The 17877-nt window shown below is 44.9% G+C and overlaps 1 protein-coding gene across 2 annotated transcripts in view; it reads left to right on the top strand.

The window, feature by feature from the left end:
* Positions 1 to 17877, top strand: part of PPARA (peroxisome proliferator activated receptor alpha) — a 97857-nt gene that overhangs the window by 17410 nt on the left and 62570 nt on the right. The window lies entirely within an intron of this gene.

The raw sequence follows: 17877 nt of genomic DNA, 5'->3' as shown, positions 1-17877 counted from the left end.
CCGTGGGTGATTGTGTAGGGGAGTGATACGTCTGACACGCAGCGTGTGAGTGGCTGAGTGTGGCAGCTGCCTCCTTTTCCCTGCATTAGGATGGTGTTGGGGGGGAAGCCGTGATCATGGCTGCCCAGGGTCCAAGTGAGTGGAAGGGTGCTGGGAGTACTGGGAGGCAGCGGGCCTCATGGGACCATCACAGCTTGGTGCCCTGTTTATAGGTGGGAAGGCTGTCATGACTGCACCCCATTCCCCCTGCCCCCTGTGCAGAGACCCTCCCTGAACACCTTATTTATACTTTCAGCCCTTCCCTCTACCTGTCACCATGTGGTACATGCTTTCTTCTTCTTTTTTTTTTTTTTTCAGACAGAGTCTTACTCTGTCACCCATGCTGGAGTGCGGTGGTGCGATCTCGGCTCACTGCAACCTCTACCTCCTGGGTACAAGCCATTCTCCTGCCTCAGCCTCCTGAGTAGCTGGGATTACAGGCGCCCACCACCATGCCTGGCTAATTTTTGTATTCTTAGTAGAGGTGGGGTTTCACTATGTTGGCTAAGCTGGTCTTGAACTCCTGACCTCAGGTGATCCACTGGCCTCGGCCTCCCAAAGTGCTGGGATTATAGGCACGAGCCACTGCGCCCAGCCGGTACATGCTTTCTTGATTTGTCTGTTTCCCACCTGTCTCCCCTCCCTAGAATGGCAGCTCCATGACGACAGAGATGTTTCTCTGTTTTCTCCCCGGCTACACCCTCAGCTGCTAGAAGGTGGCCCAGCATAGGAGGTATTTAATGAAGCCTTCCTCTCCACTTAAATCTGTACTCTTGTGCTTATTACAAGGTGACAGTTTTCTGTTTGAAAATTGTATTAGTGTTTTAATGAGAAAGTTATTTGGGTAATGTTGTCTGAATATGAGGAAAACATTAAGGATAGAAATGTAATTGTTTTCCTATTCCAGTCTATGGATTTTATTTATTTATTTATTTACTTTATTAATTATTATTATTATTTTTTTTTGAGACTGAGTCTCACTTTATCGCCCAGGCTAGAGTGCAGTGGCACAATCTCAGCTCACTGCCAGCTCCGCCTCCCGGGTTCACACCATTCTCCTGCCTCAGCCTCCTGAGTAGCTGGGACTACAGGCACCCGCCACCATGCTTGGCTAATTTTTTGTATTTTTAATAGAGACAGGGTTTCACCGTCTTAGCCAGGATGGTCTCGATCTCCTGACCTCGTGATCTGCCCGCTTCGGCCTCCCAAAGTGCTGGGATTATAGGTGTGAGCCACCACGCTTGGTCAGATTTTATTGAAGTTTACAGAATTACTTCTTTGTAGCCATGGAAGTAAAAAAAATAATGAGACAAGTAACTATTTCAAAATGTAGGGCTGATAAATTTGGGATGGTTTGAGAATGTTAAGATGGGGAACTCCGTTTCTTTTTTTAAATTTTCATTTGTTTATTTATTTTTTTGAGACAGAGTTTCACTCTGTTGCCCAGGCTGGAGTGCAGTGGCGTAATCTCAGCTCACTGCAACCTCCACCTCCTGGTCATAAGTGATTCTCCCACATCAGCCTCCCGAGAAACTGGGACTACAGGTGCCCACGACCATACCTGGCTAGTTTTTGTGTTTTTAGTAGAGATGGGATTTCATCATGTTGGCCAGGCTGGCCTCGAACTCCTGACCTCAGGTGATCCTCCCGCCTTGGCCTCCCAAAGTGGTGGGATTACATGTGTGAGCCACCGCACCCAGCCAGGGAACTCCATTTCTGACAGTGGCTCAGTAGTTTGGAAGTTAACTGGCAAAGGTGGACGGAATCTTTAAACATATGTGGAGGAATTGGAGAGTTTACAAGATAGTGAAGAACTGCCAGGCCATGGTCTGGAGAAGATGGAAACTTGACATTTGGGGCCATTGTGTCCCTGGGGTGTTGGCCAATTTATGAAAGAAGCAGTTAAGGGCCTGAGTGGCACTTTTGAGGGGCTAGAGTCAAACGCTCGTACATAAAGCCTACTAAGAAGGGAAGACCCTGGTCAACATCCCAAACTTTGGATTGGGACCCAAAAAAACTCCATCCTAGGAGTACAGGTGACCTGGAAACAGATCAGCTTAATCAAGGACTGAAGTCCAGTTCTAGCTACGCCCAATCCTTGAGACTGATTAATGTGATCTCAGATTGCAAGGACCTCAGATACCTGGCAGAAGCAAGTGAATATCCTTCTGGAGGAACAGAGCCTTATCCTAGGCCTCTAATTTTTAAGGACAATTTTTCAAATGCAGGCTTTCCTCCCTTTGCACAGTTCCATTATGCGTAAATTTCAGTCAGTGACTGGCTGCAGTGGCTCATGCGTGTAATCCCAGCACTTTGGGAGGCCAAGGTAGGCGAATTGCTTGAGTCTGGGAGTTTGACACCAGCCTGGGCAACATAGTGAAACCCCATCTCTGTTTTTAAAAATAAAAAAATTAATTGTCACTGTTTAGTTAAATTATAGTGGTCTCCCAACAATACAGATCAGATCCCAGCTCCCACGGTGTGTGCACTGTGAGTGCTGTATGAAGTACAAGCTCTGCTGCCAGTTCTTCAGCCTACAAATCACAATATAGATAACAGATGTGCATGATGATTACTGACCAATTGCATCACGTCTCTCAAAGTCGGTCTGTGATTGGTCCCTGAGCATCTGTCGGTCAGTTTCATGCACAGACTGCAAAGCGTGTGGTTGTGCCACCTCCTTGTCTCTCAGTGACAAACCCACATGGCATTTTATAAAAGTGGATCTACCAGGCCGGTGAGGTGGCTCATGCCTGTAATCCTAGCACTTTGGGAGGCCGAGGCAGATGGATTATTTGGGGTTAGGAGTTTAAGACCAGTCTGGCCAACATGGTGAAACCCCATCTGTACTAAAAATACAAAACTTAGCTGGTTGTGGTGGCGGGCGCCTGTAATCCCAGCTACTGGGGAGGCTGAGACAGGAGAATCGCTTGAACCCAGGAGGCAGAGCTTGCAGTGAGCCGAGATTATGCCACTGCACTCCAACCTGGGTGACACAGCAAGACTACCATCTCAAAAAAAAAAAAAAGTAAGCATGAAAATTATGAAATGCTCAGAGATAAAATATGTGAGGCCTGTACACTGGAATCTACAAAACACTACTGAGAGAAATTTTAAAAGACCTAAATAAATGGCAAGTTATAACATGCTCTTGGATCAGAAGACTCAGTATCATTAGGATGGCGATTCTTCCCAAAATGATCTACAGATTCAAAGCAATCAGAATCAGACCTCAGCATGCCTATTTGTAGAATTTGATAACCTGATTCTAAAGTTTATATGGAAATGCAAAGGACCTTGAGTTGCTAAAATAACTTTGAAAAAGAACAACATAATTGAAGGACTTAGACTACGTGATTTCAAGAATTATTATAAAGCTACAGTAATCAAGACAGTATGGTATTGATATGAAAATAGACAATTAGATGAATGGAACAGAATAGCAAGTCCAGAAATAGATCCACACGTATAGGGTCAATTGATTTTCAGCAAAGTGCCAAGTCATTTAAGTAGGGAAAAGATAATCTTTTCAACAAATGATACTGGAACAACTGGATAGCCATATGCAAAAGAACCTCAACCTGGCCGGGCGTGGTGGCTCATGCCTGTAATCCCAGCACTTTGGGAGGCCGAGGCGGGTGGATCACAAGGTCAGGAGATCGAGACCGTCCTGGCTAGCACAGTGAAACCTTGTCTCTACTAAAAATACAAAAAATTAGCCAGGCGTGGTGGCGGGCGCCTGTAGTCCCAGCTACTCAGGAGGCTGAGGCAGGAGAATGGCATGAACCCAGGAGGCAGAGCTTGCAGTGAGCCAAGATCGCGCCACTGCACTCTAATATGGGCGACAGAGTGAGACTCCGTCCAAAAAAAAACAAAAAAAAAAGAACCTTAACCCTCAGTTCACAGTACTACAAACTCATAATTATTATCATTATATTATACTATTATGTAATAGTATATATAATATATATTATGTAATATATATCGTATTGTATGATAGTGTATTATATTATCATATAATAATTATTATTGAAATGGGTCATACACCTAATTGTAAGAGTTAAAACTGGCCAGGTGCAGTGGCTCATGTCTGTAATCCTGCACTTTGAGAGGCCAAGGTGGGTGGATCACTTGGGTCCAGGAGTTCAAGACCAGCATGGGCAACATAGCAAAACACCATCTCTACAAAAAAATCAAAAAATTAGCTGAGCTTGATGGCACTCACCTGTAGTCCCAGCTACACAAGAGTCTGAGGTGGGAGGATCACCTGAGCCCAGAGAGGTCAAGGCTACAGTGAGCCGTGATTGTACCACTGCACTCCAGACTGGGTGACAAAGTGAGACCCTGTGTTAAAAAAAAGAGTTAAAACTATAAAACCTCCAGAAGAAAAAATACGGGAAAATTCTTGTGATTTGGAGTTTGGCAAAGATTTCCTAAACATGATTTAAAAAGCATTAACCAGGCCAGGTATGCTGGCTTACACCTGTCATCCCAATGCTTTGAGGGACTGAGGTGGGAGGATAGCTTGAGGCCAGGAGTCCAAGAGCAGCCTGGGCAACATGAGTGGGTCTCTACAACAACAACAACAACAAAAAAACTGTGCCAGGCACAGTGGCACATGTCTGTAGTCCTAACTACTCAGGAGGTTGTGGCAGGAGGATCACTTGAGCCCAGGAGTTGAAGCTTGCAGTGAATTATGACCATGCCACTGCACTCCAGCCTGGGCCACAGAGTAAGACTCAGTCGCTTAAAGAAGAAAGCATAAACTATAAAAGAAAAAATTAATAAATTAGCCATCCTCAATATTAGACACGTTTACTCATCAGAAAACACTTAATAAAATGAAAAGTCAAGCCATAGACTTAGAGAAAATATTTGCAAAACATATATCTGACAAAGGACTTGGATATGGGTTATATAAAGAACTATTATAATTCAATAAGATGTCAAGCAGCCCAATTAAAAATGGGCAAAAGATGAACTAACTATTCAACAAAGGGCATGTCCGTTTGAATGGATGGTAAGCAAGCACATGAAAAGATGTTCGTGTGCCTTTCCCTCATTAGTCATTAGGGAGATGCAAGTTAATAGACATCTCTCTTGGTAGAAAGATATCGCTACACACCCACAAGAGTGGCTGTAATTAAGCAGTGTGACCAACTATGCATAAGAGTGTGGAATAAGAACTCTCATACACTGCTGATGGGAATGTAAAATGATAGCAGCCAGTTTGGAAAACATTTTGGCAAATAATACCACTTATTATCAAAAATGTTAGATACCTGAAAGAACTCAAAGTGAAAAAGCTATATACTGTCTGCTCCCAACGCTAGACATTATGGGAAAGGCAAAACTATGGAGACAGTTAAAAGATGCATCAGTGGTTGCCAGGGGCTCACGGGGAGGGAAAGAGGAATGAGTAGGTGGAACACAGGGATTTTTAGGGCAGTGAAACTATTCTGTATGGTACTATAATGATGAATACGTGTTATCAGGCATTTGTCAATACTCATTTCACAAAGAGTGAAAATGAAAACTGTGGACTTCAGTTAGCAATAATATGTCAATATTGGCTCATCAATGGCAACAAATTACCTCACCAATGCAAGATGTTAATAACAGGGAAGCTGTGGTGGGAGCGAGGTGCTATATGGGACTTCTTTGTACTTTCCACTCAATTTTTCTGTAAGCCCAAAACTGCTCTAAATAAGAAAGTTTAGGCCGGGCGCGGTGGCTCAAGCCTGTAATCCCAGCACTTTGGGAGGCCGAGACGGGCGAGTCACGAGGTCAGGAGATCGAGACCATCCTGGCTAACACGGTGAAACCCCGTCTCTACTAAAAAATACAAAAAACTAGCCGGGCGAGGTGGCGGGCGCCTGTAGTACCAGCTACTCGGGAGGCTGAGGCAGGAGAATGGTGGGAACCCAGGAGGCGGAGCTTGCAGTGAGCTGAGATCCGGCCACTGCACTCCAGCCTGGGCGACAGAGCGAGACTCTGTCTCAAAAAAAAAAAAAAAAAGAAAGTTTATTAATTAAAAGTTACATTTATAATGTATCTCTATCTAGGAATAAATCTGAAAAAGATACGTAAGGTCTCTACTCAGAAAACTGATTATGTTATTAAGAGAGCTTAAATATAGCCCAAATAAATAGATAGATATACTATGTTCATGGAAGGTACAACTCAGTATTGGGAAGGTGTCAGTCGTCTTAAGAAAGGCCTTATGTGTCACACAAGGGATACTGACATCTGACACCGAGCACATGTAGGCATCTGATTATGTTTACTTGAATGATGTGGACTTTACAGAGCTGACTTACAGACAATTTAAATGGCCCAAAAACTGTTCAATGCACTCTCTCCCGGGCTGTCACAGGGTGCACTTCAGGAACTTTACTTTTTAACAAGAAAATTCAGTTTTTCTCTTAAACAGCTTGCTTCTGTTCCATTAGCATTCTCATCACTTTAAGTTGCATTCATCTTTGTTTTTTTTTTTTAGAAAAACATTTGTTCTGCAACCAGCCTTGTCCTTTAAATACTTGTACTATATACAGGCTCTTTTCATAGGTTCGTTACTTGAAATGATTTAAGTGTGTTTTTGGTGGCAGGGGGGTGGGAGTTGTTTTGTTTTGTTGAGACGGTCTTACTCTGTCACCCAGGCTGGAGTGCAGTGGCATGATTTTGGCTCACTCCTGGCCTTGAGTGATTCACCTACCTCAGCTTCCTAAGCAGCTGGGACCACAGGCATGTACAACCATGTCTGGCTAATTTTTTTTTTTTTTTTTTGTAGAGACGGGGTTTTGTCTTATCACCCAGGCTGGTCTCAAACTCCTGGACTCAAGGGATCAGCCTGTCTCAGCCTCCCAAAGTACTGGGATTACAGGCGTGAGCCACTGCACCAGTCCTGATTTGAGTTTTTGTAAGACAGGGAACAATGTTCGGAATTTAGCACCAATGTCAGATTCATTCTGTAAATTTTCACTGAACATCTGCCTTGTGTAGGAGAGGAAGATGACAGACAAGAATTCTTCCTCCAAGAGGTACAGGTCAGTGGAGCAGAAAAGGCATATATCAATACCCACAATGAGAGCTGTGGTGATTCAGAGGAGAGATGAAGTCCTTCCCCTGGAGGGATCCTGAGCACTTTGAGGAGGAAAGGCATCTGTACCGCCCCCCAAATGTGTAGAATGGGGATGCATTCCTGGCAGAAAGAAGTAGGATAAAGTACAGAGGCCAGGGCCTAGTGCAATGGCTCACACCTGTAATTCCAGCAGTTTGGGAGGCCAAGACAGGCGGATCACCTGAGGTCAGGAGTTCAAGACCAGCCTGGCCAACATGGCAAAACCCCGTCTGTACTAAAAATACAGAAATTAGCCAGGCACGGTGGCAGGTTCCTGTAATCCCAGCTACTTGGGAGGGTGAGGCAGGAGAATTGTTTGAGCCCAGGAGGCAGAGGTTGCAGTGAGCCAAGATTGCGCCACTGCACTCCAGCCTGGGCAACAGAGTGAGACTCTGTCTCATAAAGAAAAAAAAAAAAAAAGTACAGAGTCCAGGAAGCCTGGGGTGGGGCTGGCAGATGCCGAGTCATCTATTTTGGCCAGAGTCCAGGGCCTACAAGGGGACATGAGGAGAAGATTCATGCATTCTGGTTCAAACTCCATCAGATATTTATTGAGCTCCTTCTCTGTACCAGGCATTGTTCTAAGATACATAATGAACAAAACCCATGACACCCTCGTCTGTGAGAGCTGATGCTGTGGCAGGGACAGACAGGTCATGAGTGGAGTGATGGAGCAGCTGGCCTGGTGAGTTAGCTGCCTCCAGGTACAGTAGGAGGAGCAAGCCCAGAGCGGGCAAGTGGGTCAGGGGTGCCAGAAGGGGCGAGGGTGCCAGGAGGCTGGTCCAGGCTGGCCTCTCTGAGGTGGTGGCCAGGACCTAGCATCTGAGGAAGGGCTGGAAACAGGTGAGAACAGGTGGAGCAGACATCAGGATGGGAGCATCCTGACAGGGAGGGCAGCAGGGTGAGCTCATGGGGGGAGCAGCCAGGAAGCGTGACTGGAGCAGTGTCCTGGAGAGGGGGAGAAGGAGGTCAGGAGGTCCCAGGGGAGAGGCAGGACTAGTCTCGTGGAGGCCGGGGCCATTGTGAGGACTCTGGTTTGTGTTGTGTGTGAAAGGCCATGGGATGGGGACCAGTGGGGGCTTCTTAGGGGACTGGATATGCTCCGACCTAGCTGCTAAAACGCCCCCTCGGGCAGCTTTCAGGGCCCAGGCAGAAGCTGTAGGTGGTTCTGAGGTTTGCAGAGGGGCCTGAAGGGGTGCGACCCAGCCAAGCAAGGTGGCTAAGTGGGAAAGGCTCTACCGCATTGGGGGTAGGAAGACCTTGACCTTAGCTCCAGCCAGCCACTGAGCAGCCATATGGCCTTGGGTGATACCTGTCCCTGGTCGGTTTCCCTACCCGTGAATCCGGGTACTTGGAAGCCATGCTCGAGAAGAGCCCATCCACAGGAGGTGATCAGGGCTGTCCTCCCGGCGAGGAACCTGGCAGCCGTGCATGAGAACCTTGGAAAAGGGAGAGGGAGGAGGCTGTGGCAGGAGGTGAAGAGGGAGGGAGTGATGCCCTGGGCAGGATGCCATGAGCTGGGATGGAAACCACAGGATGAATGCAAGTAATTAAAAAAAAAAAAAAAGCCTTGGGCCGGGTGCGGTGGCTCACGCCTACAATCCCAGCACTTTGGGAGGCCGAGGCAGGTGGATCACCTGAAGTCAGGAGTTGGAGACCAGCCTGGCCAACATGGTGAAACTGAAAATACAAAAATTAGCTGGGTATGGTGGCGTGCGCCTATAGTCCCAGCTACTCAGGAAGCTGAGGCAGGAGAATCACTTGAACCTGGGAGGTGGAGGTTGCAGTGAGCTGAGATTGTGCCACTGCAGTCAGTCTGGGTGAGAGGGCAAGACCCCATCTCAAAAAAAGAAGAAAACAGTCTTTCAGACCAAAGGATCAACAAACAAACCAGACTGTCCAAACAACCATAAGCCGTAACTTTGTGCAGAGGTAAAAGACCGAGGTCACATCAGGACCTGTTGGATTCAAGGCATGTTGACAGCTGTTCAAGGCTTCAGATAGACCCTCCGGCTGGCAGGGTGGCCACAGGGCATATTGAGTAGGAAGCCTTGTTGCTTTGACAGGTTACTTGGCCCCATGAGGGACAATCCCATAGTCAGTTACCCCAGAAACGTGACTGTCTCCTTGAAATCCTCAGCATGGGGTCTTATGAATAAACCCTTACTAGATCTCCTGTTTTGTCTTATTTTTATGCAGAGCTTTACTTTATAGCAGAAAATTCCATTTTTACCCTTAAATGGCTTGCTTCTGTTCCCTTAGTGTTCTTGTCACTTTAAGTTACATTCCTCTTTGTCCCTTCAGAAAAGGATTTGTTCTACAACCAGCGCTTGCAGAAGGTACTTGGTTTATGGTTACCGGTGTTTGCTGAATGTCTGAATTATGTTGAGTTGCTTAAAGTCATGCTATCAGGTAGATGTTGTGGCTGTTCTTTTCACTCTCTTATTTGGGGATTTACAAAACAGTTATGTTTTTAGTTTTCTTTTATTTGTTGTGTTGAATAGGAATGTAGCTGTGGGAACCTCTAGTTCCAAGTAGGAAAGCCTTGGACACATTTCCAGCTGGCAAACTGGCAAAATGGAGGGCATGCAAGTTGCTAGAGAGGCTGGGAGCCTATTTAAGAACTCAGCTTCAGGATGGGACATGGGATATACCTCAAGTTAGAGGTTCTTATTAAGTGTGGATTTTTCTATGCAGATATCTGTCACAATATAAGTTACTATACGTCTGTACTAAGGCAGCTGCTACATTCTATTTGAAAAGGGAGGAAGACAGCTTGGAAATGGTATTCCATAAAAATGTCAGTATCATAAAAGACAAAAGCTGTGGAGATGTTTCAGATTAAAAGAGAAAAGACAACAAAATGTAATACCTGACTCTAAACAGCATCTTGTACTGAAGGAGGAAAAATGCCATCAAGGACATTATTGGGTCAACTAACAAAATTTGAATACGAATCATAGATTGAAGTGTATCTGATAAATGTATGGAAGTGAAGTGTTCTGTGCTGTGTAAGAGCACACTGCCATTCTCAGCAAACACGTAGTTTAGTATTTAGGAGAATGGGCCATGATGTATGCAACTCACCCTCAAATACACACACACATACACACATATACATACATACCTATAAAGAAAGAAATTAAGGGCCAGGTGCAGTGGCTCATGCCTGTAATCCCAGCACTTTGGGAGGCCAAGGCGGGCAGATTACGAGGTCAGGAGATCGATACCATCCTGGCCAACATGGTGAAACCCCCGTCTCTACTAAAATACAAAAAATTAGCTGGGCATGGTGGTGCATGTCTGTAGTCCCAGCTACTCAGGAGGCTGAGGCAGGAGCATTGCTTGAACCCAGGAGGCGGAGGTTACAGTGAGCTGAGATCGTGCCGCTGCACTGCAACTTGGCAACAGAGTGAGACTCCATCTCCAAAAAAAAAAGAAAAAAATTGTAATAAAGCAAATGGTTAAATTGTTAACCACCAGTGAACATGGGTAAAGTTGTGGTGTTCTTTATACTGTTTTTGGGGTACAACTTTTCTGTAAGTGAAAGTACTTCCAAATAAAAAGTTAAAAGGCAAGGAAATAAATGAAAGAGACCGTTTCTATATCTTCTATATCCTAGCTATGTTTACCACGTTTGGATTCTGAAAGCTGTAGAGCAGAAAACATGAAGAACAGATCACCTGTTCTTAAAATACCACTGGTGGCCAGACTTAGTAACTCCCTCCTGTAATCCCAGCACTTTGGGAAGCTGAGGGGCGTAGGATGACCTGAGCTCAGGAGTTCGAGAACAGCCTGGGAAACATAGTGAGACCCTGTCTCTATAGAAATTTAAAAAATTAGCCAGGCATCATGGTTCATGCCTGTAGTCCTAGCTACTCAGAAGGCTGAGGTAGGAGGCTTGCTTGAGCCTGGGATTTTAAGGCTTCAGTGAGCCATGATCACACTACTGTACTCTAGCCTGGGCAACAGAGCGAGACCCTGTCTCAAAACAAACAAACACACACACAAAAAAATCACTCCTAATTTGCCTCCCTTTTAGTACTTTAAAAAAATTAACTTAAAACATTTTTTGGATAATTGTAGTTTTTTTTTTGTTTGTTTTGTTTTGTTTTGTTTTTTCAAGACAGAGTCTCATTCTGTCACCTAGGCTGGAGTGCACTGGTGCAATCTCAGGTCTCTGCAACCTCTGTCTCCTGGATCCAAGTGATTCTCCTGCCTCAGCCTCCTGAGTAGCTGGGATTACAGGCGTGCACCATGCCTGGCTCATTTTTATATTTTTAGTAGAGATGGGGTTTCACCTTGTTGGCCAGGCTGGTCTCGAACTCCTGACTTCAAGTGATCTGCCTGCCTTGGTCTCACACGCAGTTTTAGGAAATAATACAGAGATCCCCAGCACTCTTTCCACTTTTCCCCAAGGGTAACATCTTGCAAAGCTAGAGGACGATATCACAGTCAGGAGACTGACATTGATACCATCAAGATGCAGAATATTTCCATCACCAATCAGCTGTCATGGTGCCTTTTATAGCCAAACCCACTTCTCTCCTACCTTCCCATCCCTTTTTTAATTTTCCAGTCATTAATCTGTTGTCCATTTCTGTCATTTTACGAATGTCACATAGGCCGGGCGAGGTGGCTCACGCCTGTAATCCCAGCACTTTGGGAGGCTGAGGTGGGTGGATCATGACGAGGTCAGGAGATCGAGACCATCCTGGCCAACATGGTGAAACCCCGTCTCTACTAAAAAATACAAAAACTTAGCTGGGCGTGGTGGCGGGCGCCTGTAGTGCCAGCTACTCGGGAGGCTGAGGCAGGAGAATGGCATGAACCCGGGAGGCGAAGCTTGTAATGAGCCGAAATCATGCCACTGCACTCCAGCCTGGGTGACAGAGCGAGACTCTATCTTAAAAAAAAAAAAAAAAAAAAAAGACTGTCACATAATGAATTAGATGGCATATAACCTTTCGGGACTCAGGGTAATTCTCATGAGATTGATCCCGGTTGTTGGTGCATCAATAGTTTATTCCTTTCTATTGCTGAGTAATTTCCATGGTGTGGAGGAGCCATGGTTTAACTGTTCACCCCATTGGAGGACATCTAGCTTGTTTCCAGTTTGGAGTTACTGTGAATCAAGTTGCTGTGAACATTTGTTTACAGGTTTCTTGGTTTTCTGGTTTGTTTTAAACAGTTCTAGCCAGGCACGGTGGCTTATGCCTGTAATCCTAACACTTTGGAAGGCTGAGGCAGGAGGATTGTTTGAGCTCAGAAGTTTTAGACCAGCCTGGGTAACAAAGCGAGACTCCGACTCTACAACAAAAATAAAAAAATTGGCCCTGCATGGTGATGTGTGCCTGTAATCCTAGGTACTTGAGAGGTTGAGGTAGGAGGTCTGCTTGATCCTAGGAGGCAGAAGTTGCAAGCAGCCGAGATTGTGCCACTGTCTCCAGCCTGGGTAACAGAGCAAGACCCTGTTATTCATAGATAGGTAGGTGGATGGATGGACGGATGGACAGACGGATAGATTCATTGATTGATTGATTGATAGATAGATAGATAGATAGATAGATAGATAGATAGATAGATAGATAGAAATGTAAATTACAGGGTCATGCTCAGTGGCTCATGCCTGTAATCTCAGCACTTTGGGAGGCCAAGGCAGGTGGATCACTGGAAGTCAGCAGTTTGAGACCAGCCTGGCCAACATAGCAAAACCCCGTCTCTACTAAAAATACAAAAATTAGCCAAGCATGCTGGCATGCGCCTGCAATCCCAGCTACTCTGGAGGCTGAGGCAGGAGAATCACTTGAACCCAGGAGGTGGAGGTTACAATGAGCCAAGATCATGCCACTGCACTGCAGCCTGGGCCACAGAGTGAGACTCCATCGAAAGAAAGAAAGAAAGAGAGAAAGAGAGAAAGAGAGAAAGAGAGACAGAGAGAGAGAGAGAGAAAGAGAGAGAAAGAGAAAGAAAAGAAAGGAAGGAAGGAAGAAAAGGAAGGAAGAAGGAAGGAAGGAAAGGGAAGGGAAGGGAAGGGAGAAGGGAAGGGAAGGGAAGGGAGGGAGGGAGGGAGGGAGAATGGAAGAAAGGAAGAAAGAAAGGAAAGGAAGGAAGGAAGGAAGGAAGAAGAGATACATAGGTTGTATACCATATGACATTGATTTACAATATATATGCCATACATAGCTTTTGGTATACTCACAAGAGTGTGTAACCAAACCATCACTGCAACTTAGATGTCCTCCAATGGATGCAAACATTCATTGCCTCTGAAAGAAATCCCGTAGCCATTAATAATCACTGCCTGTTCCTTCCAAATCTCCTCTCTTCCCCCATCTAGCCCTACACAATCACTCATCTACTTTCTGTCTCTACAATTTGCCTATTCCGGACATTTCATATAATGGAATCACACAATATGTAGTCTTTTGTGACTACCTTTTTTTCATTTTGCATAATGTTTTCAAGGGTCATCCATGTTTTAGCATGTATCAGTACTTTATTTCTTTTTATTGCCAAAAACATTCTATTGTATGGATATAACACATTATTTATCCAATTTTTAGTTGTGGACATTGTGTTTTAACTTTCTGGTTATTACGCAGAATGCTTCTATGAACATTCACATACAAGTTTTTGTGTAGATATATGTTTTCATTTCTTTCTCTCTCTCTCTCTCTCTCTCTCTTTCTTTCTTTCTGAGACAGGGTCTCTCATTCTGTCACCCAGGCTGGAGTGCAGTGTCGTGATCTTGGCTCACTGCAACCTCCCTCTCCCAGGTTTGAGTGATTCTCCTGCCTTAGCCTCCCCAATAGCTGGGATTACAGGCACATGCCACCACGCCCAGCTCATTTTTTGTCTTTTTAGTAGAGATAAGGTTTCACCATGTTGACCAGGCTGGTCTCAAATTTCTGACCTCAAGTGATCCACCCGCCTCAGACTCCCAAAGTGCTGGGATTATAGGCGTGAGCCACTGCACCCGGCCTGTTTCATTTCTTCAGGAGTGGAATTACGGGTCATATAGTGAATCTATGTTTAACTTCTTGAGGACTGCCAAACTGTTCCAAAAGCCTATACCATTTCCCGCTGGCAACATGTGAAGGTTCTAATTTCTCCACATCTCTGTCAGCACTTGTTATTGTCTGTCTTTTTAATTAGTTAATTTATGTGTTTATTTTGAGATGGAGTCTGAATTATAGCCATTCCAGTGGGTGTCAAGTGGTATTTCATTCTGGTTTTGATTTGCATTTCCCTAATGACCAGTGACACTCAGCTCCTTTTCATGTGGTTATTGGCCATTTGTGTATCTTCTTTAGAAAAATGTCTATTCAAATCCTTAGTCCATTTTTAAATTGAGATAGTTATATTTTTATTGTTGAGTTTAAGAGTTCTTGGCCGGGCGCGGTGGCTCAAGCCTGTAATCCCAGCACTTTGGGAGGCCGAGACGGGTGGATCACGAGGTCAGGAGATCGAGACCATCCTGGCTAACACAGTGAAACCCCGTCTCTACTAAAAAATACAAAAAACTAGCCGGGCAAGGTGGCGGGCGCCTGTAGTCCCAGCTACTCGGGAGGCTGAGGCAGGAGAATGGCATAAACCCGGGCGGCGGAGCTTGCAGTGAGCTGAGATCTGGCCACTGTACCCCAGCCTGGGAGACAGAGTGAGACTCCGTCTCAAAAAAAAAAAAAAGAGTTCTTTATACATTCTGATACAAGTCCCTTATCAGAGATATGATTTGTAAATATTTTCTCCTTTTTTTTTTTTTGACATGGAGTCTCTCTCTGTCACCCAGGCTGGAGTGCAATGGCACAACCTCAGCTCACTGCAACCTCCACCTCCCCGGTTCAAGCGATTCTGCTGCCTCAGCCTCCTGAGTAGCTGGCACTCCAGGCACATGCCACCACGCCCAGCTACTGTTTTGTATTTTTGGTAGAGACGGGGTTTTACCATGTTGGTCAGGCTGGTCTCGAACTCCTGACCTTGTGATCCACCCACTGTGGCCTCCCAAAGTGCTGGGATTACAGGCATGAGCCACTGCACCCAGCCTTTTTCTCCCATTTTTGTGGGTTGTCTTTTCACTTTCTTGATGGTAGTGTTTGTGGCACAAAAGCTTTAAATTTTGAGTCCAATTTATTTGCCTTTATTTGTTATCTGTTCTCTTGGTGTGTATACAAGTTTTCATGTGAACATAAGTTTCATTTCACTCGGGTAACTGCCCAAGAGTGCACTTGCTGGATCATATGGTAGTTTCATGTTTAGTTTTATTTTTAAAAACTGCCAAACTTGGCGGGCGCGGTGGCTCAAGCCTGTAATCCCAGCACTTTGGGAGGCCGAGACGGGCGGATCACGAGGTCAGGAGATCGAGACCATCCTGGCTAATATGGTGAAACCCCGTCTCTACTAAAAAAATACAAAAAACTAGCCGGGCAAGGTGGCGGGCGCCTGTAGTCCCAGCTACTCGGGAGGCTGAGGCAGGAGAATGGCATAACCCGGGCGGCGGAGCTTGCAGTGAGCTGAGATCTGGCCACTGTACCCCAGCCTGGGAGACAGAGTGAGACTCCGTCTCAAAAAAAAAAAAAAGAGTTCTTTATACATTCTGATACAAGTCCCTTATCAGAGATATGATTTGTAAATATTTTCTCCTTTTTTTTTTTTTGACATGGAGTCTCTCTCTGTCACCCAGGCTGGAGTGCAATGGCACAACCTCAGCTCACTGCAACCTCCACCTCCCCGGTTCAAGCGATTCTGCTGCCTCAGCCTCCTGAGTAGCTGGCACTCCAGGCACATGCCACCACGCCCAGCTACTGTTTTGTATTTTTGGTAGAGACGGGGTTTTACCATGTTGGTCAGGCTGGTCTCGAACTCCTGACCTTGTGATCCACCCACTGTGGCCTCCCAAAGTGCTGGGATTACAGGCATGAGCCACTGCACCCAGCCTTTTTCTCCCATTTTTGTGGGTTGTCTTTTCACTTTCTTGATGGTAGTGTTTGTGGCACAAAAGCTTTAAATTTTGAGTCCAATTTATTTGCCTTTATTTGTTATCTGTTCTCTTGGTGTGTATACAAGTTTTCATGTGAACATAAGTTTCATTTCACTCGGGTAACTGCCCAAGAGTGCACTTGCTGGATCATATGGTAGTTTCATGTTTAGTTTTATTTTTAAAAACTGCCAAACTTGGCCGGGCGCGGTGGCTCAAGCCTGTAATCCCAGCACTTTGGGAGGCCGAGACGGGCGGATCACGAGGTCAGGAGATCGAGACCATCCTGGCTAATATGGTGAAACCCCGCCTCTACTAAAAAAATACAAAAAACTAGCTGGGCGAGGTGGCGGGCGCCTGTAGTCCCAGCTACTCGGGAGGCTGAGGCAGGAGAATGGCATGAACCCGGGAGGCGGAGCTTGCAGTGAACTGAGATCTGGCCACTGCACTCCAGCCTGGGTGACAGAGCGAGACTCCGTCTCAAAAAAAAAAAAAAAAAAAAAAAAAAACTGCCAAACTTTTCTAGAGTGGCTGTACTATTTTACATTCCCACCAGGAATGTATGAGTGACCTGTTTGTCTATGTCCTTTCCAGCATTTGGTGTTATCACTATTCTTTATTTTAGCCATTTGATAGGTGTGCAGTGATACCTCATCGTGGTTCTAGTTTGCCTTTCCCCAGTGGCTTATGGTGTTAAATATCTTTTCATGTACTTATTTGCCATTTGTGTATCCTTGTGAGCAATGTCTTTTGCTCATTATCTAATTGGATTGTTTGGGGGTTTTTTTATTGTTTAGTTTTGAACATTTTTACATATGCAAGATACTGTCCTTTGTCAGATATTTAGGTCCATGATCCATTTTAAATTAATTCTTTTTAAGATGTAAGACTTAGTTTGAGGTTCTTTTCCTGCTACCCCGATGGATATCCAGTTGCTCCAGCAGCAGTTTTTGAAAGGTTATCATTCCTTAGGAAATTTTGCACCTCTGTCCAAAATCAGTTGGGCCTATTTGTGTTGATCTGTTTCAGGGTTTTTAGTCTGTTCCATTGATGTATGCGTCTGTTCCTTCATAGATAGGTAGGTGGATGGATGGACGGATGGACAGACGGACAGATTCATTGATAGATAGATAGATAGATAGATAGATAGATAGATAGAAATGTAAATTACTATTTAAATGTAAATTACCACACTGTCTTTATTACTGAGTAGGTCTTACTATTAAGTAGAGTGGTTTCTCCCACTTTATACTTCTTTGCTGATTGTTTAAGCCCTTATAGGGCTTGTGCCATGCCTTTCTGTGTAAATTTAAGAGTAAGCTTATCTATATCTATAAAAACTATTACTGGGATTTTGATAGGAATTACACTAAACCTACAGATCAATTTGAGGAGAATTAACATCTTTATTATGTTGAGTCTTTCAGTCCATGAGCATGGTAGTTTCTTTTTTGATTTTTTTTTTTTTTTTAATTTGAGGCAGGATCTCACTCCCTCCCCAGGCTAGAGTACAGTGGTATGATCGTGGCTCACTGCAGCCTTGAACTCTTGGGCTGAAGTAACCCTCCTGCCTCAGTCTCCTGAGTAACTGGAGCTACAGGTACACTCTACCACACCTGGCTAATTTTTTTTCCTATTTATTTATTTATTTTGTAGAGATGGGGTCTCGTTTGTCGCCCAAGCTGGTCTTAAACTCATGGCCTTAAGGGATCCTCCCAAAGTGCTGGGATTATAGGCATGA

Source organism: Trachypithecus francoisi, unplaced genomic scaffold (genome assembly GCF_009764315.1).
Source record: "Trachypithecus francoisi isolate TF-2019V2 unplaced genomic scaffold, Tfra_2.0 Lachesis_group14, whole genome shotgun sequence".
Classification (NCBI taxonomy): domain Eukaryota; kingdom Metazoa; phylum Chordata; class Mammalia; order Primates; family Cercopithecidae; genus Trachypithecus; species Trachypithecus francoisi.
Note: the sequence above shows the minus strand (reverse complement) of the source record. Positions and strands in the feature narration are given on the sequence as shown.